Below are 26,196 nucleotides of genomic sequence, written 5' to 3' on the forward strand. Positions count from 1 at the left end.
AATTTTTCGATTTGCTGGTATAGATCTTATCACGAATATGGCAATGAGAGATATTTAATGAGAAAAAAATTGAAGCCTAGAGGTCTTTATCGAAGGGGGGGGGGGTCCTGTCCTCAAGAACCTGTGAAATTTGAGATGACAGTTTTAAGAACACGGAGAAATAAATCGAGAAACAGCGCATTTTTTTTGTGCGCAATAGATATACAGTTTTTTTTCCAATGGGTGACACTGTAGCTCTCCGGTCTATCAATATATGTTTTTTCGGAGAGCTGCAGTTCTGCAGCTAGTTGTTTGCTTTCTGCCAATTTTAAATTGGTACAATCTTAAAAAAATACTGAAAGGGGATATTATACAAAAAGCTCCATAAAGGAGTTTAAGTTTAAAAAATGAAAGATGCTGGAGTTTACTCTTATCCCACCTCCCGAATCAAACAATTGTCTTCTTTTTTCGCCTGGCAAATTCTTTTCAGGTAAGTTTAATTTTACCCCCTCCCCCCCACCCCGACCCCTTCAAAATCGTTTCTACGTCACTGCTATGACTGCAATTTTTGTGAATAAGAGATTTTATGAACATGAATAAATCAACTTTATTTAAATAATGGGGGATTGAATTTCTAAAATATATATTGTTTATAAATTTGTTTATGAAAGGTGATTTAATCTAAAATTAAAAAAAAAAAAAAACACGTTTTCCGTTCCTCGCTTTAGCAACACCCCTCTAGAACCCTTATCATTTTTCATTATTTTATCCATTTCAATATTAGTAAGTAAATTGTGGAGGGGTGGATGGAGTGGATGGAGTTAAACGATTGGGTACTAGATACACTCGTATATTTAATATCCTGACCTTGATCGACTGACACGCCCCCTCCCCCAACTGTTTTCAGTGGATACATATAACATTTAAAAAAACAATTTATCTCTGTCTGCAATGGTACATGTATTAATAATACCATTATGGTTATTCAGAAAAAGTATCAAATACTGTAGATCACTAAATTTTCGCGACACCTTATTTTCGCTTGATTGTCATTGACTCTTGATCAGCGAGACAAAATTTTCACGAATTCTGGTTACTGCTCTATATAATCTTAAGGAATACTATTATACGCGAGAATTTAATTTTCGCGAGGACACTGTCTCGCGTAATTACGCGAAAATAAAGTTTTTGCGAATAAAAAGTGATTTACAGTATTAATTTACACAGCCTTATACAATTTTATTAATAATGTTTTGAAAATAATTTTAGCAAAATTTGATAGCCCCCCTCCCCCCAATTTGAATAAATATGAATCCAGTTGTAACGTGAAGCAGTCACCCATCCAAGGGTTAAACAGGCGTTGCTTAACTTGCCTTAAATAGAGGAAGACTCACCGCATCACCAGAAAGGCTAGCTCACTGGCGGGGCAGTATACGTTCCCTATATACTAACTGTCCACTACACTTCCCCTCGCTCAGGGAAGCTTCGACCCGAAGCCTAGCATGAGTTCTCTCTGAGTATTTGGGCCTCTTCAGTTACGGCAACCAATGCCGTTCCTGGACACGAAGTCCGTACCTGGACCCAAAGTCCTAGTCTTAGAGCTTCCTGAAGCAGATCGGAACCGGACTTCAGATACGGCAACCCCTGTCGTCCACAGACACGAAGTCTGTATATTGACACTAAGTCCTAACTCTAAGACTTCCTGAAGCAGGACACCAGACACCCAGAGTCACTACGCTGCCACCAAGCGGTCACCCATCCAAGGGTTAAACAGGCTGGCCGTTGTTTAACTTGCCTGGAGGGAGACTCTACCGCATCATCAGAAAAGCTAGCTCACTGGCGAGGCAGTATAAGTTCCCTATATACTGTCCGCTACACAGTCTTTTATCATGTTTATAGCCAGTTTTAAATTTTTACCAATTTGTACTGCAAACTAGCAAAGTTTTGGCTGCAGTAACGACTCATATTTTCTTTGGTGGGGGAGGGGGGGGGGGGGTAGTACCCTCCCCCGAATAATTTTGCCAATATTTATCGTGGAGGGTCCTATATCGGTGGGGTACCTAAATTGGTGGCATATCCTTTTGAGCTGATGATTTTTAATGTGAGGTCTGACTTTATCAATATATAGAGCTACATATATAAAGTTTGTACTGCAAACTAGCAAAGTTTTGGCTGCAGTAACGACTCATATTTTTTTGGTGGGGGGAGGGGGGATAGTACCCTCCCCCGAATAATTTTGCCAATATTTATCGTGGAGGGTCCTATATCGGTGGGGTACCTAAATTGGTGGCATATCCTTTTGAGCTGATGATTTTTAATGTGAGGTCTGACTTTATCAATATATGAATGTTACGTAAGACAGTAGTTTAAAGTATGTAATGTAAAATTAAAAATATTCCTAGGAATGACGGTGTTTGGTTAACTCAAAAGCACACTAAATTTATGAAACCTAAACAATTTACATGTAGATTGAAAATACAAATTATTGTTGAATTTGTTTAAAGTATGCAATCAAATACCTGTTTGTATTCTTATATTTTCTCAAATGATGACAAAACAAGTTGCTAAGAAACTAAGAAAACTACGCGCGTTTATATTGAAAATATATGATTTTAGTTAGTCATTCTTCCATGATTTTTCGCTCCCTCGCTTATTTCATTATTACATGTTTCATATGTGTTTTTCTTTTCATTTTCATATTCTGATTATGTATATCATATACTTGTCCTCTGACCTGAATTTATATGTTGTAAATATTCTTCATTGTCCTCACGTACCTGAAATGGTTTGAGTGAATAAAATGATCTTGAACTTGAACGGGGTGAGGTGCCTTAAACAAAATATCAAATGTATATTTTGATTAAAAATATGTTTTTATTTGATTTAATTCCTATATTCAATTGTACTTGTTAGGAAAAAAAATTGGATCTGTTAATTACCATGAAATACATGTAGATTCCCCGAGGACAGAACCCTATAAAATAGAAAACATACCTACTACATGTATATGCCCCAAATAAAAAAAAACATCTGATGAACTTTTATTTTTTTTTCTTTCTATGGAATTCTTGGTATTTTTTTATTGTTGATAATGTAGGTTGTTCCCCCTCCCCCACACTGAAATTGCTTCCTATGGGCCTGTTACATGTATTTGTTTATTCAAGCTAAATTGTTATTTTTTACATTCAAATATCTTAAAATAAGTTTTCCCTCTTTCATAGTGCAATAATGCTCCACAACAATTCCCTATGTGAAGAAAAAATGATCATACATGACTTTCTTCTTTCCATATTGACATACCTGTCACTTTTTACCCAATAATACAAAAGAGTTCCAACAAGGGGAGATAACAATTTAACTCCAGCAAATTGGTAACAAGGGGGTAAAATAAGCAAAAGAAAGTTATATGAAGTATCCAAATCAGTTATTCCTCTTTTAAAAAATATATTAGATTAAGAATCTTCTCTTTTTCTTTAAATATCATAGAAATAATCCAAAAATATGGTAAAAGACTGTTATTTAAAATATGTGAAATCGTAGCAAAATATGGTATTTCAAAGTTAATTTACAGCATGTATATATTATTTCCCAAGCTCAATATTTTAATACAGAGTAGACCTTAGATCATTCTTAAAGTAACAATTTATTTGATCTAATTTCAACCTTGGTCTTGAGAGAAACGAGCATCTAAAAATGGCTAAAAAATCATACTCATTTATTTAGGATCTATAAATAGATGTGAAAAAAATAAAATATTCATTTGAATTAAGTTTTTCCTCATTAATTGTGTTAATTGGACCATGACTTTGAAAATAAAAAAAATTGAAAATAAACTGATGACTAAAGGTAACTTTTTGACTTGATCAATTTGGATACATTTTCCATTAAATTTTGTGTGATTTTCGACAAATATGCAAATGAGCTGTTACTAAAAATAGATGCAGGGTTCGACATTTTTTTTGTAGATATTCTGACTTCTACCTTTATGTAGAAAATTTTAAGCCATTAAAAATTCCCAAGTTGCAACCTTCCATTTGGACGATTTTTTGAATTTTGCATGGTTTTCTCGCGGACTGGCTCTTAAGTCTGTTGGATATTTTGAAATCCTTGAATTTAATTTATTTTCAAACCACTGTCAAATCAGCTGTTCATTGTTTGTAAATGATTTTTCTGAACAAGAAATTAACAATACATGTAAATTAGAACCTCTACCAGGAAAATTTATTTGGACAAAAGAATCTGTTGAATTGTATTCAAAAAATATCAAAAGTCCAACATTCAGAGCAAGATTTTCTGACTTTATTGATACTGATTATGAAAATAGTGACACAATTGTGAACACATTCAACACTATATTGCAAGATTGTGCAAAACTTTCAACAAAATATGTGGCAAAAATACCAAAATTCAAATTCCATAGAAAAAAGAAACCATGGTTTACCGAGTCATGCACTGATCTTCGAAACACAGTAAGACAATATGAAAAGTTAGTAAATCAATATCCTTTCAATGGTCAATACAGAAAACTCTTTTACACATACAGGTCTAAATACAGAAGGCTATCTAAACATGAAGAAAAATTATACAAACAAAAAATTTGTCATGAAATTAACAACAATTTTGATACAAATCCCAAAACATTTTGGAAAATGTTGCACAAACTAGATAAAATGCAGAATATGCATAACAACTCTCCTGATCTTCCCTGTGAAATATTTTACCAGTATTTTAAAACACTGAATACTGCAAATAGCAATCAGAATGATTTCCACAAATTCATTACGGAACAGTTTAATGTTTTAAAACAGAAACAAGGGAATGATATTAGTCCCCCTATTACAACTCATGAAATAATGAATGCCATAAAAATCCAAAGCAAGGTAAAAGTTCATCCATGGATCTTATTTCAAATGAAATGCTAAAAAATGGAGGCAGTGTACTACTGAAGCCACTACAAAAACTGTTCAACTTTATTTTAAACTCGGAACAATTTTCCTAATTTATGGAATGAAAGTATCCTGGTGCTCTTACATAAATCTGGTAACAAACTTGATCCCTGTAATTATAGAGGTATATCTATTACATCAAACTTGGGAAAACTTTTCAATAGGATTATTCATTTCAGACTACTAGATTTTATTAAGGACACATCACTTATTAGTGAAAATCAAATTGGTTTTAAAGAGAAAAGCAGAACATCAGATCATATTTTTACAACCGATTATTATAAAAACAGAAAGCATAAGGTTTATGCAGCTTTCATTGATCTCCGTAAAGCCTTTGACACTATATGGAGGGTTGGACTTTATTATAAACTTCTGAAATCCAATATACACACCAATATATTCAATATTATATTTTCCATGTATGAAAATACAAAAACCAAAATTAAGTTTACTAATGGTCTCAGTAAAACATTCACATCTGAATGTGGTGTTAAACAAGGCGATATTTTAAGCCAATCTCTTTTTAACATTTTTATAAATGGTATTGTTGATGAACTTATAACCGGCAATTGTGATCCTGTTAAAATTGGTGAAATCTCTGTAAATTGCTTATTATACGCTGATGATATTGTTTTATTATCTGAAAGTAAAACTGGGTTACAAAATTGTTTGAACGTCCTTGAATCATATTGTTCCAACTGGAAACTACAGGTTAATGTGGAGAAGTCTAAAGTTCTTATTTTTAACTCAAATGGTAAATTCTGCATTAATGAGTTTACATATAATGGAAATGTCCTTCAAACAGTTTCAAAATTTTGTTATCTTGGATTAACTTTGAAATGCAATGGAAATATGAACTTAGCTATGTCAGTACTTATGGAAAAGGCCAGAAAAGCATATTTTAAGATTAAGAAAACCATTGGTTTGGATAATCCTTGTAAACTTTTGGAAAAACTTTTTGACTCAATTATAACACAAGTTCTTCTTTATTGCTCTGAGATCTGGGGTATTAATAATAACGTTGATGAAAATTCTATAATTGAAAAATTTCACATGAAGTTTATTAAGGAAATTTTAGGAGTACATTGTAAAACTACTAATGCTCCTTGCAGAGCAGATTTAGGTAGACAACCCCTGTGGACAAGAATACAATTTTCAAGTATAAAATTTTGGAACCATCTTATTACTTCAAAGAATACTTTAGCATTTAAAATCTATAAACAACAGTCAAAACAAACTCATGGACTAAAAATATTTTTTTTTTCAATTTTCAACAAGTTGGGATTTTCATTCATTACTAAACAAGAAAATTCAATAAAACCACTTTTGAGAAGCATAAAACAAAGAATATCAGATCAGTGCATACAAGAGGAATATGCAAAGATTCATAATTTATCGAAACTAAAATTTTATCAAGTTGCTTTTAATAATTTCAAACGATGCGGATACACTGATATATTAAAAAAGAAAACAGACAGATCAATTATTAGCAGATTGAGACTTAGTGCTCATAACCTTGCGATAGAAAAAGGAAGACATTTTTCTATACCTACAGATAAAAGAATTTGTAATATATGTAACACAGGGGAAGTTGAAGATGAATTTCATTTTCTTTTCATCTGCCATAAATACAATAATCATAGGTTAACTTTTGAAAGGAATTTGATGAATTTCTTCCATGATAAAATATTAAATATGTCTAATACTCAAAAAGTTAAACTTTGCTTTAATAGCCATTATCCAGAAGTACTGAAAATAACAAACTCATTTATTAAAAAATGTATTACATCCTGCTTAACATAATTATTTTACAAATGATGTACAATTTAGCTATGATTATATATAGCCTTACATTCTATACCAGATTATTGTTTAAATATAATGAACAATTGATGATGTGCCTTTGCCAATTATTGTAATTGTGTTTGTGCCAATAAATATTTGTATTTGTATTTGTATTTGTAAACTATAGAAAATCCATTCCAATAACAATACAGTCTAACCAGAAATATTTGGGTTGAAAAATGTGTGTTGCCCAGTCAAATATATTAATTTTTGTCTAAACTTAACTTTTGAAAAATATCTTTACAGCCACTCATGAAGAACGATTCACAGAGATCCCAAAGTTCTGATGACGTCAACAGTAGTTTATGGAAAGGGATGAGGAATATTGCGTCACAGGACGCAGAAGAAGTGGACGCTTCTGCGTCTGTTGACGTCACGGAAGGCGTCGATTGTAAACTATGACGCATACAAATAGGATTAAGTTATGATTTTCAGTCTTTAACATTAACTTTAAAAGTGATTCAAGCGAAAGACTTAGTGGCAAAGGATTTTACGGGAACAAGTTACCCTTACGTGAAAATTTTACTTTTACCTGATAAAAGACACAAGTTAGTGACAAAAGAGAGGAAGAAAAACCTTAACCCTCGCTGGAATGAGAGTTTTCTGTTCGAAGGTTTGTATCATATGCATATCTGTACACATACCATTGCCGTCGGAAGCAAATTGAAAGTGGGGGGGATTAAGTGTAAGACAATTTTTTTTACCTCCAAAAAAAAACTGACAAGCAAAAAAGGAAAAGAAAAAGTCTATTTCCAAAACACAAAAATCCTATTTCTTGAAGGGGGGGGGGGGGGCGAGGCAGGGTTTGAAGTCCAGTACCCAAACTTTTCTTCCAAACACCAACACTTTTAGCAATTTCAACCTATACTAAAAGGTATCGATGGAAAGTGGGGGGCTATGTTTACGAAGATATGTTCAATGTCTATTCTAAGTATATATTGGGGGAAAAAATGAGGGGGGGGGGTGGAGGGGGCTAAACCCCCCCGGTTCCGACGCCTATGCATACATAAGACATTGACAACCTGGAATACCTGAAAACCAGAGATTTTATCTGATTGTTTTTATAACTACCAAAGTTTTACACTTTTTTATATATAAATCGAAATAGCTTTGATTCTTTACTTTCAAACTAAAATTATTGTTACTTTACAGTATTGAGTGAAAAAAAACGTCTTGAGGTCAGCAAGAAACAGTAGTTATATGTTCAGATTATTAGATAAATTTCCTTTGCAGTATAATTGATTGATGAATCATAAATTTTGCATTATCATGATTATCTGGCTTACATGTAATTATTCCTACATTTTTTTTATTTTATGATTTTCTTTGTAGGTTGGCCTCATAACAAATTGTTAGAGAAGACAATCTATCTACAAGTTATAGACTATGACCGGTTTAGTCGTGATGATCCTATCGGTGAAACTTACATTCCTCTTAATGAAGTAGATCTCTCACAGTCTCCCATCATGTGGCGGTACCTTCAGCCGTGCAAGGACAGCAGGGTAAAAAAAAACTCACCAATTTAGAAGTTGAATTAAAACAGGATGTGTAAGTGAAACACTGATGCCCCTGTATGGCAACAAAACAAAGATTAAACTTTTCTTATATGCAAATTTAATTAGCTGGTACTAAAAGTAGGGTATTCTCACTGTAAAACAATTGTGAAATTTGAAAGTAGGTCAATGTTGAAGGTTTTACAATATTAAGTACCTGGTACAAAAATCGTCAAGGTCAAAAGGTTCAGGTAATATGTATCCAATGAAAGGTCTTGCCACAAAGAGTACTTATGTAGAGATGGAAGCCCTAGCCCTATCTGTTCAAAATGTATGGCCAAGTCAATTTTGTTAAAAAGTAGGTCAAGGTCAAAGGGTCAAAGGATTAAATATGTGAAGTAAAAACCACTAGCCTTTTAACCTTGACCAATGAGTTTGACCTACTTCAAAAAAGCCAACCTTAGAGATAGTGCTTTCATACTATAAACATTCAATCCTTGTGACAAGACCTTTCATTTGATAACAAAACCTTAGATCTTTTTTCCTTGACCTTGGAGTTTGACCTACTTTAAAAAAGTAACCTTGGTTATAGCTTCTGAACGGTTAGGAGTAGGACTTCCATACTCTTAATAAGTATTCTATGTGGCAAGACCTTTCATTAGATACAAATTACCTTGACCATTTGATCTTGACCTTGCAGATTTTTGTACTTATTTAAATAACTTGAACATTGGCTGACTTTCAAATTTCAATTTTTTTTTCCTGTGAGAATACCCTACTTTTTGTACCAATTAGTGAAATTTGCAATTAGGGAAAGTTTAATATTTGCTATGTTGCCATATGGGGGCATCAGTGTTTCACAAACACATCTTGTGTTTAAATGCTAAAAGCAGCGTATTTTGCTTCTTTTTCTTAGTTTCCAAATTTCCTCTATGCTTTTAATAAGTCAATTAAATTTATCTAAATTAAATGAATATTATGCTTGTAACATCGTTTAACTTCTCATATTAGAATAGTTAAATTACATGTACATGTACACGGTTAATGTATGTGATCATACTTTGCTGTTGTATACAGTCGAGTGTACTTAAGAAACATAATTTTTAACTTCTTTTGCAGGGAAAACTGGGAGAAATTCTACTGTCATTAAGTTACCAGCCAGCTGTAGGCAGATTGAATATTATAGTAATGAAATGTAAAGATCTCAAGGCCAAAGACATAACGGGGGCATCAGGTGAGATTACCTTTAGAAAGGTGTGTAGCATCAGGTGAGATTACCTTTAGAAAGATGTGTAGCATCAGGTGAGATTACCTTTAGAAAGATATGTAGCATCAGGTGAGATTACCTTTAGAAAGGTGTGTAGGTGTCATCAGGTGAGATTACCTTTAGAAAGGTGTGTAGCATCAGGTGAGATTACCTTTTGAAAGGTGTGTAGGTGTCATCAGGTGAGATTTCCTTTAAAAAGGTGTGTAGCATCAGGTGAGATTACCTTTAGACAGGTGAGTAGGTGTCATCAGGTGAGATTACCTTTAGAAAGGTGTGTAGAAGTCATCAGGTGAGATTACCTTTTGAAAGGTGTGTAGCATCAGGTGAGATTACCTTTAGAAAGGTGTGTAGCATCAGGTGAGATTACCTTTAGAAAGGTGTGTAAGTGTCATCAGGTGATATTACCTTTAGAAAGGTGTGTAGCATCAGGTGAGATTACATTTAAACAGGTGTGTAGGTGTCATCAGGTGAGATTACCTTTAGAAAGGTGTGTAGCATCAGGTGAGATTACCTTTAGAAAGGTGTGTAGCATCAGGTGAGGTTACCTTTAGAAAGGTGTATAGATATTAAAACATTAATTTAGTATTTTTATGATAAACCTAAGTTAACCTAATTATGATATAGAAGTGCAGTTCTTAGAACACCAAAGCATTTCTTACATTATGTAGTTATGATAAATAGCTGAGCAGATGTTTAACATTAATGTTGCATTCTTAGAAAGATATATATACATGTTATTTTTCACAGGTACTTGTGGACAGGACCCCCCTCCCCCCCCCCCCCCCCGACATTCAACTCCAGGGCTTATTGAACTTTTTTTAAAAAAATATTTATATCACTCATTCATCATGTGTACAATATGAAAAAATCGTCAAAACTCCAAAACAATCGCTCCACAAAAAAAAATACCCCACTATACATTATAAGGGAGAAACGTATGCCACTCCGGTTTCGAATTTCCCTAAGTAAAAGCAACGGAAGTGCATAGAGAATATATGATAAAACCCGAGAGAGATTATTACGTCATACAAACTCTCTCGGACGTTATCCCAATTAGAAAAACATTCTCTATGCACTTCCGTTGCGATTACCTAGGGAAGTTTCAGCGTTCTGACAGGAAAGCTGTTTAAGGAGATAATCAGATGCAGAGTTAATCCCATAGCATGCACTAAGACAGAAATATATGCAGAGACAATGTGAATCGACATTTTAGGTTGAAATGAAATAAATATATGTTTTTGAACCCAAAGACCAGTATATTTTTTGTAGAGCGATTGTTTTGGGATTTTGACAATTTTCTCATATTGTACACATGATGAATAAGTGTAATAAATATAATTCTAAAAGAATATCCAATAATCCCAAGGGGTTCAATATTTAGGGGGGGGGGGTGTCCTGTCCACAAGTACCTGTGTTATTTTTATGATAGATAGTTTTGTATATCGTATGTTTTAATCTTAATGAACACATGTACATGTAGTTATGACAAATATTTGGTTCTGAATTGCGGTGTTTTATTACTTAAGAGACTCCCGAAAACATTCAACTTCAGGTATTTCGAGAAAGATTGGGAGTAGGAAATTTTAAGGGACCCCTCTCTTTTGAACTGCTTTTTTTTAAAAATAGGAGTAGGTGATGATTTATTTTCGTAGGCTCATATTATATAGCATATTATTTCCACGCAGATGAAAACAGTACCGATTCTGAATTATTTGATTACAAGATTAGATTAAAAATATAGATATTATTCAATTATTTTGACCATTTATGTAATATGTTCGTTGAACTCACTAACTTACTTTACATATTTCTCTTGTATGTTATAAATTAATTATTATAAGCATCATTTGCAATAAAAATAGGCTCAAATATTTATACCAACCTAGACATCCATCTTTTGTATCATCTGTCTTTAATGTTTGCTTGTGCATGGTATTTTAAATTGCTTTATTTTACTAGAGAAAATTTTATCTAAAAGGATTAGCCGTCCCAAAAGTCTTTGCTTATAATGTTGTATTGCCATACGTTTTTACAAACAATTGTTATCAATTTACATTTATAACCTATACAAGATACCCTTTGCAAGATTGATTTTATAAGTGTAATGAAAAAAAATATATGAAGTTACAGCAAGTATTAAGAATTGGAAAATGTGTTTTTTTAATTCTTAGAATCAGCCATTCAAATTTTAAAATTAATGTTGCTGAGGTCTCAATTTTTGATTATTTAAGAATTTTCTTTATGGAACTTCTAATGTAAGATGTTTTCAAGATATCCACAATTCAAACAGAGCCAAGAAATAACAAATATTTCGTCAAGTATCAGAATAATGTATGTTAACCATTTTTTACGGTAATGTTCACTGCTAAAAAAGTACAATCTTTAAGGCTAATATTAACATAAGTATATTTAATTTATATCCAATGAAAATGGGTAAAAAATACCTTATTACTTTGTTCATATTGCATTGTGTAGCTCAGATGTTTTGTTCAGATATATTGGATCAATTAATCACAATATCCATTTACAAAACAACATCATAGTTTCTTTGTAAAAATTAAGGACATTTCTTCGTAAAAATTAAGTTCATTTACATCATGTTCATGCTGTTACACGCCATATTTATTACTCAGTTGCTCAATAGTTGAAAGGAATGCATCGTAAACCCTTAGTTCAAATTCATTACACATTTTTCATTTTTTTTAATTTTACATATTTCAAGGTTCCTCAATCCTTACTTTGTTCTAATAAAGTTGTTTAACGGTTCTTGATTTTCAGGAATGGGAAGTTAAGGACAAATGATACAAACAAATTTTTGTCAAAAAATTTGAAAATAACAACTTGAGTCATGTTTTAATGAGTAAATCAATAAGTTAAACCGCATGGAATTTTTATTCCTAATCTAACACAAATCGGATTTGAAGAGAAAAAAATATTTGTATAGATTTATAAGGATGGTTTCATGGATAGAAGGTTTAAAGGTTCTTTATATTCTAGAAATTTATCATTTGCATCATTTTTAATGAAATTAGGCCAAAAAATATATACCTATCCAGACATCCATTTTTTGTTTGTATCATCTGTACTTAATGTTAAAAAAAACAAAACAATTATTCATTCAATTGAGAATTATCTTTCTTAAAAGGGTATCAATGAAACTTAAAACATCTTTATGATCTTCATTATGCGAAACTAGCACTATAACTTCAATACAATAAAACATTTTCAAAATTTTTTTTGTCTTAATTCTTTCAGTTCTAACTATCATTATGCCTTGGTACATGTAATAAAGATTCTATGAAAATTTTGTTCAGTGGTGTAAGAGGAGTTGCGGATAAGAGATGGGTATACCTAAAGCGTAACAAACAGATGGACGGAAATCCCGATTAATAAAAACCCTCCCGATTTTCAAGTAGGGGGTATAAAAAAAGGACTAATGTAGGCAGGCAAGCATTATGGGCCATGAATTTTTTTGCTATTCAATGTCTCTGAATGTCTTTCTCAAGACTGTAACAGTTGCAACTCAAAAAATCTGAAACGTTTGTCTGTATTTGAATAAATAATTTTTTCACTCCATTAACCGCCCGATCAAAGATTTTATTTTACACCATGTTCAACTCCCACGAGTGCTTTCAGTACTTTGATTATATAGCTTATAAATAGTCTCTAATAAAATACTGGCAAAAAATTAGTATAGAGTTATGGAATGGGTAACTGAAATTTGCGTGACATGAAATCAATTTTTTTTTATTTATCTGTTAAAAATATCTCAGTGATATGAAACACTTCCTACGACATTGCCGATTTTCTTCAAGAATATTACATGTATAAGCAAACATATATCTCGGGTGCAGTTTGATGTTTATGTATAGTTTTTACATAAAAAGTACAAAACTGAAGTTACACTTAGCTATAAGCCTATAACTATAGATAGTTTTACTTTTATAAAAACGCAACAAATATGTGGGCTCCTTGCTCATTACCAGAGGATGTTAACCGCCACCCCCTCTCCCCAACTCCCTCTAGATCCACCACTACATTTCCTCTCTTTCAGTCCTTTTGTTTTTGCATAGAGATGCGGCGGGAAAATGCTTAGCACATTGTAAAGCGTTTATCTTAGTCTCCAAAATCTCTTACGATTCTGTGCTTTTAAGAAAACAATATTCCATCACATTTTTGAAAATTTTCCATAGGAAACGTATAAATATGCACGTCGTTCTAAAATAAATACAACAAATCATGTTTAAAAAGAAAAAGTACAATTGTTGATATACAATGTAAAGGCTTTGATTTAGACTATGCTTAACACACGCGCCAATAAATTTTCTCTGCACTTCTCACATGTCACCGTTTGACAATCAGGATTGGATGACACATTTACAGAAACGCACGACGACTTCGAACTTTCACATTAGTCCATGAGCCAGGCCATGAATATTTCGGTATTGGTACAATCTCGGGTGGATAATTAACATAGTTAATTTTTGAACGACATAGATCTCTACCTTCAGAAAATGTATGATAGCATTCAATATCAACTGTTTATATACACCAACCCAACTTGTTTGTGTTCTCAACTGTTTCTCTGAAAGAAGAAGGTAAGTTTTTCAATACGCATTTTCTATCTTAATTCGGATGATATTTTCTTGAAAATTTTTTTTGAATGCAGACCATGCTATTACCCTGTTCAGTTATTATTCAATATTGGCTGTGTCATGAGCTGTCTAAATTATATAGGAATAAAATTCTACCCTTGATCATAAACGTGGAAGATGCAATTTTGAAATTTTGAACAAATTACTACTGTGACAATTTTCACAACAAAGCATATTGCATGGTCATTTAGTTAAAGAATTTTTATCACGTACTAGCATTTCAAAATATTTTGTCAGTAACAAATAAATATAACTTGATTTTATAGTAAATCTTTATCCCTTTCCTAAAATGAAAATTGAAAGAAAATTCTCCCTTGATTTACCCTGTGCGTACATTCTTTATTTAATAAAGATATTGTGAATATGTCAGATCTCAAGTAGAGTCTTTACGTAAAATGTTTTATTTAATTATTCTCCAGCTAAACCATTGTGATAATGGACACTTTTATGGTCATCTAAGTTAAACGTGTAATATATATATAATTTTGACATCAAAATTAAGCAATGTATGTGCACAATCATATATGTTCTTTGTGGGCAGTGGGCTGTGTCTCACGACCTGCAATGGCCTAACGACCCTTCCCTCCACTAGTCCGGGTAGAGAGAACCCTTGTCCTCTTAAGGGAGATCCCTCTAGGAGAGCACGCTCTACACAAAGCGCTGACGGGTCTCAAACCCTGTTGATTGAGGGCTTGCCTACCCAAAACGAATGTAAAGACTGTGTTCCGGCGGACTCTGCAGAGGAAACCGTCATGGTTCAACGGAGAAGAAGGCAGACACAGCAAGCACCGTGGAATGCTTCAAGAAAGAGAAGGCACATATAGCACGTCTTAGTCTTCGTTGTATCTGTCTTCATCTCCAGACGTCCTAACATCTGTCTTGCCACTGGATCTAGATGGTTGCGGGCGATAGAATGAGGTCGGCGACGCGCAACCTTTCTTCATTTTATTCAAACTCATCGCGCAAGACAATGAACATCTTCCATCCATTCTATCATCCAACCCAAAGCCCTGTGGGGACAGGCGAGCAACGAAGGTGACAGGTGCGGGTTCACTGGAAGTTGGTAGTCACGGACCTGCACACAGGCGGCACAGACTATATGGTCGCTCTTCACTGACCAGAGCAGCGGTGGAGTTCGGCAGCCCCCTGTGTTATAATTACTGAGCAGTCCTCTTTCGGAACGCACTGCTCACCTCTATGGCAAGAGGAGCAGATTATAAAAGGTATTCCAAACTTTCCCTAGCCAGTTTTCCGCGGCTGATATGGACCCTACACATGCGAAATAATAAAGAGAACAATGAAACGCACTGCTCACCTACATGGCAAGAGGAGCAGTTTATAAAAGGTATTCCAAACTTTCCCTAGCCAGTTTTCCGCGGCTGATGTGGACCCTACACAGGCGAAATAATAAAGAGAGCAATGAAAAACAAGGATTCGGACTACGTCATTGTCAGGATGAGAGACAGACATACAGTTCGTTTGTTCAAAAAGGCTATGTGCGGCACGGAGTTCTGGAAAGATCACCGTCTCACAGTCTTTAAACTTCACCACTAAACTTCCGGATCAAAACTCAGGATATGTCCTCAGGAGACTGAGGCTTCAAAACGTCTCAACGTTGGTAAGCTCAAGTTAACTTTACCTCTCTCCGTACTTTGATGACACCCTGGAAGAATGCCTGAACTCCACCGTTCTGCATGGGGCACAGTTCGTAATACTATGGATAATAAAGTCTGTGAGTGTATTTGGCCCTCCTCCAAAAATAACACAAAGATCATGCAGCTTCTTGAGGAAGAGCATCGCGCTTCCAAGGTTCAAATAGATGATCCCACCTCTATAACCATGAAAGACGCTCTCAGGAACGCTGGCAGCATAGCACAGTAACTACTTCGGGCTATGCAGGACTCCTGGCCCAAAGCTGACGAGATCCAACTTACGCCGAATCTCATGACAGGCCTAGGAAAAACTTCAACTGTGAACCTGGAGAAGTCTATGGGCCAACTCCAACAGGCTCGTCCCTTCTCCTCAGTGATGACGAGTTAACACTCATCAGAGAGAAGGAAAAGATACTGGACAGATGAGCGGAACATTTCATTGGTGTTCTGAACAGTCCTTCTACCATCAACGATGAAGCCATCAACCGTCTTCCCAGAATAACATCAACTAGTCACTGGATGCCGTTCCCACATTGGATGAGATCCAGAAAGCAATTAGTATGTTGTCAACTGGCAAAGCACCTGGCCGATATCCCGATACTCCATCCCAGCTGAGATTTACAAAGAAGGGGGCATGGCTCTAATCGGAAAACTCCATCATCTGCTTGTACGAGGGTCGGCCTGATCAGTCGCCTCAGCACCCACCGTCCAGGTCACCCCCTTTCGCCAACAAAAATGAGACAGTGGTCATCGTCGTCACCGACGGACGAATAACTAAACTAGTATATGTGCGTTGGTACTTATCTTTTGTTATACAAATTTTTGAGGTACATATAATTGTTGAATAAAAGGGGAAAAATATGCAATTTTTGTTAGAATGACGGCTAGTAACTCATTTAATGCTCTTACAATATGTTCATCATATCTCGGAGTAATTCTTGTAAAACTTTCTATCACGGTTGGCAAATGTGTGAAAAACACTTTGCAGATTGCAAATATAATTAGCTCAAACTGCCTAATTTGAGCAAATAAAGGGCAAAAACTGTGTCTCCTGCAATAAAGCCACAAGAGATTTGATGCTATCATACATTTTCTCACTAGTTAGGGGTATACCTTACCAAATATCACTATCAAGTTTATTCACCCAAAATGGTACCGACCACCCCCAGTGGCTCATGGACTACATTAAATAACCGACCGCATCCTGGCGGTCGGTAATAAGCAAATCATATCGGAATAATGCTATATTGAACGCTAACAGGATATACGTTAATACAGTACCCGCATCGTTATTCTTTACAATTCTATCGTGTTCTATCGTGCGTGTATCCTATCGTATCGTGCGTGTATCCTATCCTATCGTGCGTGTATCCTATCGTATCGTGTTTTCCGTTTATCAGGTTTTGCGTTTTCTATCGTGTTTTCCGTTTATCGTGTTTTGCGTTTATCGTGTAGATCGTTTATCAGGTTCTATCGTGTATCGTGTTTTGCGTTTATCGTATATATTCGGAAACCCTCGCTTTTTATCTTTACTATGTAAAGAAACTACTGAGCTATTCCGAGTTTCTTTTTCGTTTTGTTAATAGAAATAAGATTAATTCAACCGAAAAAGAGAAAATAAAGATTTAACCCTTTCTTTTACATCAATATAAGAAATATTTAAGCGTAGAAGGAAAAAATAATTAATCGCGTATTTCATGAATGAATAAATTGATTTATTAATAAATAATTAATTAAAAATAATAATAATTATATCATGGTAAAGCAGAGAGTAATTATCAAAATTCAAACAGGTACTCTATTTGTCGGAAATGAAATTATAAATAGATCGATCAACTGGTCTATTTCTTAAAAAAATAATTAATCGAATTGTATGATTTATTTTGTCAAATTTAAATACTATTAATATGATTTTCTCAAATGAATCGGAGTTACCGGGAAAATTTTTTGGTAAGCTACATGTACGATGTTCGCGTAGACAAACAAATAGCAAATAAATAAATGATAAGCAGGATATTGAAATGTGTCTTTTTTTTCATGCAGTATTCTGTTTTTCCTTGTTTATCGTCTGATAACGTTAGAAATATGTTTACGCGTCTGACCTGCATGTATGCACAATTATTTAAAGTCATGATGTTACAAATATAATTTAACATAAGAAAATGATCCAGATGATTTTAAAACGATTTTGGCCGTTTTCGTTCAAATTTTAAATTTATTTTTTAAAGCTAATTATAAATTCCTTGACATATGTCTAAATTAATAAAAAGAAATCAAAATTATAAAATATAATCAATGAAAATATTCTACTTAATTTATCACACCATGGCCGTTACTATAAAATAAAAGATTTTCATTAATTTTAACTGGCATTAGATAACATAAAATAATATATACATGTACAGGGAAAAACATGAAGTTTTTTTAACAGCTTACCTTTTCGGCGTGGAAATAAACTTAAAATATAATACATCGGGATTCCAAAAATCAAAATAAATCGAAGACCTTTCCTTAGAAGAAAACTGACATGTATGTGTAGCTCTCTAATTAGCACAATGTCTTCCTGTACGGCCAACCACCCCCTCCTCCTTCTCCCCTAACTGACACCTCGGCCCGTGTGTGTGTGATCACCGTCAACATACCTGTACTGATTTCTCACCTGGGGTAAATTAGTAACCTCGAATACTACCTGGTTCTACTGAAAGGCAACTTCTTATTTTCGGAATTTTGTTCCTAACTTGTTTGAACAATTTTATCAAAGATTTAATTCAAAATACATTAATAATTGTATGATTTATGGATTAAAAAATGATCTTGAATGTTAAATAAAAATTCAAATAAATCAATTCAATGAAATGTAGTCCCTAAACTTACTCCGTTAATTCTTTTTTCATTTCGTACAATGTTTCCATTATGTTTATGTAAATAAGACTTTTAATAAACATGAAAGAATATACTGCACTTATGGTACGTGCACTTTCGGGTCATCGGGTTTTCAACGTAAAACGGACAAAATTAATTCTAGGAAACAATTTCATTGATCGTAGAAACGGATGAAATAGTTCTAACATTCTAAACTATTCAAATTAGCTCGTAATATTTTTTAACGGTATCTTACTATAAAAATAAAACAAAAGGAGTCGTCTGATCCGCCGTGACCATGAAGACTAATAAATACACCGAATCAATTAAAGTATTAATCGATTTTATTCAATACGTATAAAACTTTATTTAAGAATTCAATTATAATATAATTAATAATTATATTTTATTTAAGAATTCAATTATAATATAATTAATAATTATATTTGGCTAATTTTAAATTTGTTGCGGACTTTCAAAATAACGCCCTTCGAATATGCCTAATATGAGATTACCGGGTCAGTGTAAAATGATTTTAAGGTTTAATAAGGACAGATGATACAAACAAACTTTTATCAAAGAATATGAAAATAACAATTTGGGTCATGTTTAAATGAATAAAATGAATAAACTTTACCGCATAGTTTTTAATTTTTTATTCAAATTTGCTAAAAAATGGAATTTCGAGTGAAAAATATTTGTATAGATTATTAAGGATGGTTTCAGAAGGGCAGACTTTTGAACATCACAGAAAGTTTACAATTCCTTTATATTCCAGAAATTTATTATTTGCATAATTTTCAATTAAATTAGGCCCTAAAATATATACCAATCCAGGCATCCATTTTTTTGTTTGTATCATCTGTCCTTAAACCTATTTTTCGTTATTATTAGAAACAGTACACACAGAGTTGAATAGCAATAATCTATAATTATTTAGTCGGAAAAGTCGAATTTTACTCTTTTAATATTTGTTAATTAATTTTCTGTTTTGTATTGTTAAGAAGAAAGTATTTGACCATTCACTGTTCGTTAATAAATACGAGATTTTAAGTATCTGTAATGTAAAATGTTTACATGTACATAAGTCAGAGCTTAGCGAAAATGTACATGTGCAGTTGTAGCAGATTCATATTCTCATGACACAGATTACATGTATTAATACAGATTGCCATTATTTTAATAATTATTTAGATTTCTATTCAGAAAATTTAATTTTCTTGAACTGTTTCGTTCTTGATAGATTTATCATGTTAAATTTATTAATTTTGTTAAAGCCGTTTTCTTTAAACCTTTCTTTCGGCCAGACTTCTACTTGTATTATTTTCTAAAATATTAATATCTAATTGCGATTTTTGGATACATCGCAGATTGTAAGCTTTTGACATTGTATATAAATTTATTTGATAGAAAAATTAAAATGTATATTTTCATGAATAATAAATCTGTTTATAGAGTTTCAAAATTCACACACTTGAGAAGAAATAAAAAAAAAATACAGTCTCCATTTCATAAACATCCATTTAATCACTGTCAATTTTTTATATATATACATAAATAAACAACTTTTGTAAAATTAATACAGAGATCTCAAGTTCTTTTTATGATAATTAAATGTACTTTATAGTTTAGATTTGAAGCTCTGCGAGTATTCAAATTAAAAATATAATTTAATTTAAATAATCTTTAATCTTTAGATTTAATTCAATATAATCTTTTCGTCTTGTCAAAAAAACATTCCGCATTTTGAAACAATCCTATCAGGTTTTGCGTTTATCCTATCGTGTAGATCGTTTATCAGGTCTATCGTGTTTTGCGTTTATCGTGTTTTGCGTGTATCGTGTTTTGCGTTTATCGTGTTTTGCGTTTATCCTATCGTGCGTGTATCCTGTCCTATCGTGCGTGTATCCTATCGTATCGTGCGTGTATCCTATCGTGCGTGTATCCTATCGTATCGTGTATCCTGTAAAGAATAACGATGCGGGTACTGTAAGCTCCATACCCCCAAAAATAGATTTGAGAACTCTTAACCTTTTTTCTTTTTACTTGCAGATCCCTATGTCAAGCTCTGGTTAAAATTCGGAAACAACCGTATAGAGAAAAAGAAAACATCAATTAAGATGCGAACTCTAAACCCAGTATACAATGAGTCGTTCTTTTTTGAAATTCCTTGGGAAAAAATCCGGGAAGCTGCAATAGAAGTAATTGTGATGGACTTTGATAAAGTGGGAAGGAACGAAATGATTGGAAAAATTGTGTTAAGCAGCAAGAGTGGTCCCGTGGAGACAAGATATTGGAACGACATGATAACAAAGCCTCGCCAACAAGTCGCTCAGTGGCATTTACTTAAAGACTGACAAAGGCTAAGGCTTAGAATATTATAAATTCTTTGTTTAACAAAATAACATTGTATTTTGTTGGTAGGATATTTAATATTGCAGATTTTGTATGATATTGTCATTTTATATGATTAGTGATCTGTAAAATTTGTTTTTAAGATCTCACAAGATGGGTAGCAAAGATGGCGACGTTGTCAAAGATGACGTGATATATAATGCAATCTTTCATCTATGTGTTTCATTTTATTGTTTTGAAAAGTATATTTAATAAATTCTTGAACTCCATTTTGTCATAGAAATGTGCACAGATGAAATTCTATAGATTAATGAAGCAATGTGAGTTTAAACTTCCTTTAAAGCATAACATTAAGTCGGCAGGGGATAAAATTTCATTGATTTGATATCTTAGATAGTTTTGTGGAGATTCAATTTCTTTGTTTTTAAACTAAACATTTTCTGTATAATTATATACATTCATATTGAATTTCTTGTCGGACTTAATTTACTCATAAATTTTTAACAGAAAAATACAACAAATTTTATCCCCTACGTATATTCTGCTTAACCTAACAACACATTTTGTAAAATCAGCAGACACTTGGAAGGTCAGTCAACCTTTTCCAATCTTGAAAATAAATCCAGAGTTATCCCTCTTTAAACGCAACTCTATGCATTTATATCTATAGACACGGGCACTGAAAGATAATTTTGATATAGAATACAGAGCCTTGCCGCTAGGGTTCGATGTAAGGAACGATAACTCATCATTAGTGGAACTAGCTTGTTTACGTTCCCAATTTCTTTGAACAGGTAGACTGAAGACATATACTCCTCATATGTGAAGTCAACCGATTGTATACAAAATAATGTAAGAAACCGTTTTGTGTACCAACTGAAGCAGTTTATGTCTTTTCTATAAACTATAACTCATAAATCGGCACTTTGATCTTCACATGTACAGTTGCGTTACCTGTAGTTAAAATACAACTTCGTGCAAATCAATTTTAAAGATTTAATTTAAGGTAGCTAGAGTTTATTATATTTTAAGAATTTCATGCAAATGTAAATTTATCTAATGTTTTTTGACCATATTTGCAACTGAAAAAAAGCAGAAAGGCGTAGAGTACATGCATGTGCAGGTATAAATAACAAATGATAGAACCCTCTTTTTAAAAAGGAAATACTAATGTTTTGAACTAGGTTTTTAAAATGTGCTGACGTTTACACTTTACTTGCAATAGACACATATCAATCAACCTTGCAGCAATTTCATTGGATTAACGAGGCTCGGGGGTGGCAGCCATTTTTAAACTATTTCAATCTCCTTTAAAAGGAGAGCTCCATATAAAGATATAGAAATTGATCAAATTTTAAAATTTAACTTTTTGAATTTTTTCTTTGTCAAATGATAGTTCACAGCTAAAGATACCATATCTGAAAAAATAAGTTAAATCTGGTGGTTAATTTGGGATTAATTTGTTGACCCTCCAGCCTCCTTAAATCTCAAACCTAGGATAAAGTCATGTGAGTTCTGTGAACAGTCCTCTGTGACTCTATATACTTACTATATTTTATAAGTAGTTCCATCGTCCTAGCAACTTAGAAATAATTAAATTTATATTTAACAAAAACTTGTACATGTACAACTACATGTTAAATTGTGCTTGTTTTTTGCTTGTATAACATCCTAAAGGTGATGATAATCAGAGAGTTTTCAATCTTAAAGGCAAACGAGTAATTGTTTAATCAAAATTAAACATTTTGAAGACCCTTGTTATAATGCATAATTTATTTAACTTGACTATCAATTTTAACATAGAAATTTCAATTACACGTAACAGCATTTTTAAAAATGAAGAGCATTAATTTTGTGACGTACACATAAAAATAAAGCATATAATATATTTTTGTAACAAATGCTATGATTGCAAAATACATTAAATAAAAAAAAAATGAAATATATTGTAAACATTCTAGGCATTGTTTCTTCCGAATTTAAAGAAAGACAAAATACAATACGCAAAACATAAAAAAGGTTTAAGTCAGCTTTGATTATTCAAAATTAATTTTACATTCAATTTATTAAGACGATGTTGTTTCAAATGACATGAAGATATCATTTCAACATAAGCTAGTGTTAGTAGAAAAATAGTTTGAATTAATTCACCGCTTTCAAAATAAACTGTCTAAAATTGCTATAAAATCAACATAATTAAACTAAGAAGTTTAAATGGACACAACTTATTCAAAAACAGCGACTTTTGAGAGTTTATGATATAGAAAATCTAACGTGTCCACTAATAGAGACGTCATGCAAAGAGTCAACAAAAATTACACAAGATCAAAAATGTTATCAAATTAAGTTATTATCATATAAAGATCAATTTTTGTCAATCCAAAAGCATCTTCCGAATCCTAGAAACTTATTCAAGCATTGATCTTTTCTAAACAAAACAATTACTGTCCTTAACGACGTTTTCTGGAAATCAGGTAGTGGATTTTACTGTTATATGTGATATAACGGCGCTAAATGATAGAAATATACAGCGTCACAATGCTGTAAAACGCTGAATGTCATAAATCATTGCATTCATAGTTGACTTGCTTATCTGCTTATTCATTCTTTCCTTAATTGACAATTTAACATTTGTGGTCGAAAAGGTCTACGATTTAGGACAGATGATATAAACTAAAAATGGATGCTTGGATTGGTATATATTTTTTACCTAATTTCATTGCAAATGGTGCAAATAATAAATAAAATATCCTTCCAAAAATATAACTGTAGAAAGGATTATCTACAATGAAGATATCTTTAGAAATTTCAAAACGTTATGAAAATTCATGTAAACTGTTCATAGAACGAAGGCTGCGCTAATGGAGTAAAATAATACACGAATTTCTTATTTCAGTTTGACATCGTGAATTGTTTCATTTCAGATATCAATAAGTTCTCTCTCTGCACAAGGATGCATCCCGTTTTGAATCATTGATGTTTGTGAAACATATCCGTTTCTCACGAACCTGTAGAAGCAACAGGAAAATAAACTCTATCTTCTCAGAGAAACATAAAATATATATTCCATATTATCACAAGTATTTTACTCACCTTATTTCTACATCTTCAAAGCTTGAATTTCTTTTTCCAAAGTTCCATTGCTGAGTCTCATTATTGCCTACACGATGGTAGTAAACAAAATGCAAGTTAATGTCCATCGACATTGTAGAAACCCTGAACAATACCTATTATTATTTCAGCATAAGTTCAAATTTCAGTTTAGTGTACACGGATGTCAAGCTTGCAAATTTCTTTATAAATGAAATTTCTCATTACTCAATCATTTCGAAGAGCCAAAAGATGACGTTCATATATGATGTATTTATAAGCTGAAAATTTATTCATATAAAATACGAGAGTTGTCCGGTTTAATCGTGGACAAGTTGTCTTGCGTGAATAATAATCATCACAGCGTTCTGAAATTTTCACTACTCTTTAGTATTATTCATTGCTACACATACTTTTGTCTCCATAAACAATTGATGAACCAATATGGCACAAACTAGTGATTTCCTGAAGTTTTTTTTTTAGTTCTTAAGTTACGGCCAATATTCCCGCCATCATTCAATTTAAAGACAAGTCTTATATTGACAGACCACAGTGTCGGCGTCTTTTGCTATATATACAATGTAACAGTTTGTCCGTATGTTTTGGTACTACATGGGAACTCGATCAAGAACGACTTCACTAGGAAAACTAGTATTTCGTTTCTATACTAAAGATCTGGTAATTTTTAAAAAGTTTTAAAGCTCTCAAGTGCGCTATAACGTCATTAAACGTCACCATTTTTTGTCTGTTGTGTTTATAACTTTCCAATTTCAAATGCTCTCGAAAATACCAAAAATTAACCTAATGCTATAATTTTTTTATCAAGACTACATAATTAATTGTGGAATCGAATAAGGATAATGTTTACCCCAATCTTATCTATTTAATTCTTTTATTTAGAATCAATGATCATGTTTTCCTTAACAAAACCATCGTTTTTAACCGTGCGCCGTAGGACAGTACCCAGTTCACTTTTAAGCATAATGAACTCTTTATTTTTGTTTATATTGAATAAAAAAATACTATGTGCTTCAGTATGATATATTAACATTGATTGTTAATGCAGCTGAGTGCGTCTTTTAATTTTCGAGAAATACGCTTTGTCCACGATTTTACCCTCGTATATGGAGATAACGTAAAGTATTCAAGCTCAAAAGTCGATCTCAAAATAAAATCAAATTATGAATCAGATGTGTCTGACTCTGTGGTATCTTTTTTTTTATATATCATGAGCTCTCTGGTATATATTCTTATATTTTGCTTCTTAAAGTTACTGCCTTCATAATTTTTAAGGAGGTGAAAAGATATAAAAGGAAAAGAAAGACCGGCATAATTAACAGTGTTTTCTTTTCACAACCATCCATTAATAGAGTGCTAAAACATAATTGTTAAAATGTATGAAAGAAGATTCAAGAAGGTAAAAGAATTTCTTTTAACAATATGCTTACTAAAATTAACTTATAATGTTCAGAGAATACAAGTTAGTCTCGTCGAAAGATTAATTTGTGTGTATTTCCAAAATCTTATTTCATATGAAAAGTGAACATAACCTTTTTGATGCAAGCACAAGTTAAACTTGGCAAACTTTTCTTCAAGGCGAAATATGCAAAGGTCAGGTCAATACTTACACCCTTTAAAACAAATCTTATTTCAAAATCCTAGACCCCAGGCTCTCTTAAAATAAAATATAAAATGTTTTTGAGTCACAATATTTTTTTTAAATTTTGCAAAGACCTTGACCTATTTAATATGATATAAATAGTTTATTTTGAATTAAATTTGATAAAAACAATATAATTTTACAAGATGTGTTAACCTGAGATAAATCCTTCCAGAAAATATCCAGTTCCTCCTGCTCCATTGTTTTGTCTGTTTGATGTACCACCATGTTTCTGTAATATCGTATTCGTTCGACATCATCCGTTTCACTTTTCTTTCCTACCTCTGGTTTGTTCCCCCAGCCTACCAGTGGATCCTTAACATTTGGTCCGTAGTTTCGCAATAGTTTATACATAATCGTCACGTCAAACGCTGAAGATGATGGACTAGTTC

The 26,196-nt window shown here is 32.7% G+C and overlaps 1 long non-coding RNA gene and 1 pseudogene across 1 annotated transcript; one reads left to right on the forward strand and one right to left on the reverse strand.

Moving 5' to 3' along the window:
* Nucleotides 1-1,526: 1,526 nt before the first annotated feature.
* LOC134230989 (synaptotagmin-7-like) lies at nucleotides 1,527-21,323 on the forward strand (annotated as a pseudogene).
* A 1,304-nt stretch (nucleotides 21,324-22,627) lies between these two features.
* On the reverse strand, nucleotides 22,628-26,190 carry LOC134230988 (uncharacterized). Its single transcript, XR_009984474.1, has 3 exons — nucleotides 25,961-26,190; nucleotides 24,148-24,214; nucleotides 22,628-24,062 (listed from the first exon to the last, which is right to left on the reverse strand). It is a non-coding gene; the product is annotated as an uncharacterized LOC134230988 (long non-coding RNA).
* Nucleotides 26,191-26,196: the final 6 nt, after the last annotated feature.

This window comes from Saccostrea cucullata, unplaced genomic scaffold (genome assembly GCF_032062105.1).
Source record: "Saccostrea cucullata isolate Sc308-1 unplaced genomic scaffold, CSIRO_AGI_Scuc_v1 ctg6957, whole genome shotgun sequence".
Taxonomy (NCBI): domain Eukaryota; kingdom Metazoa; phylum Mollusca; class Bivalvia; order Ostreida; family Ostreidae; genus Saccostrea; species Saccostrea cuccullata.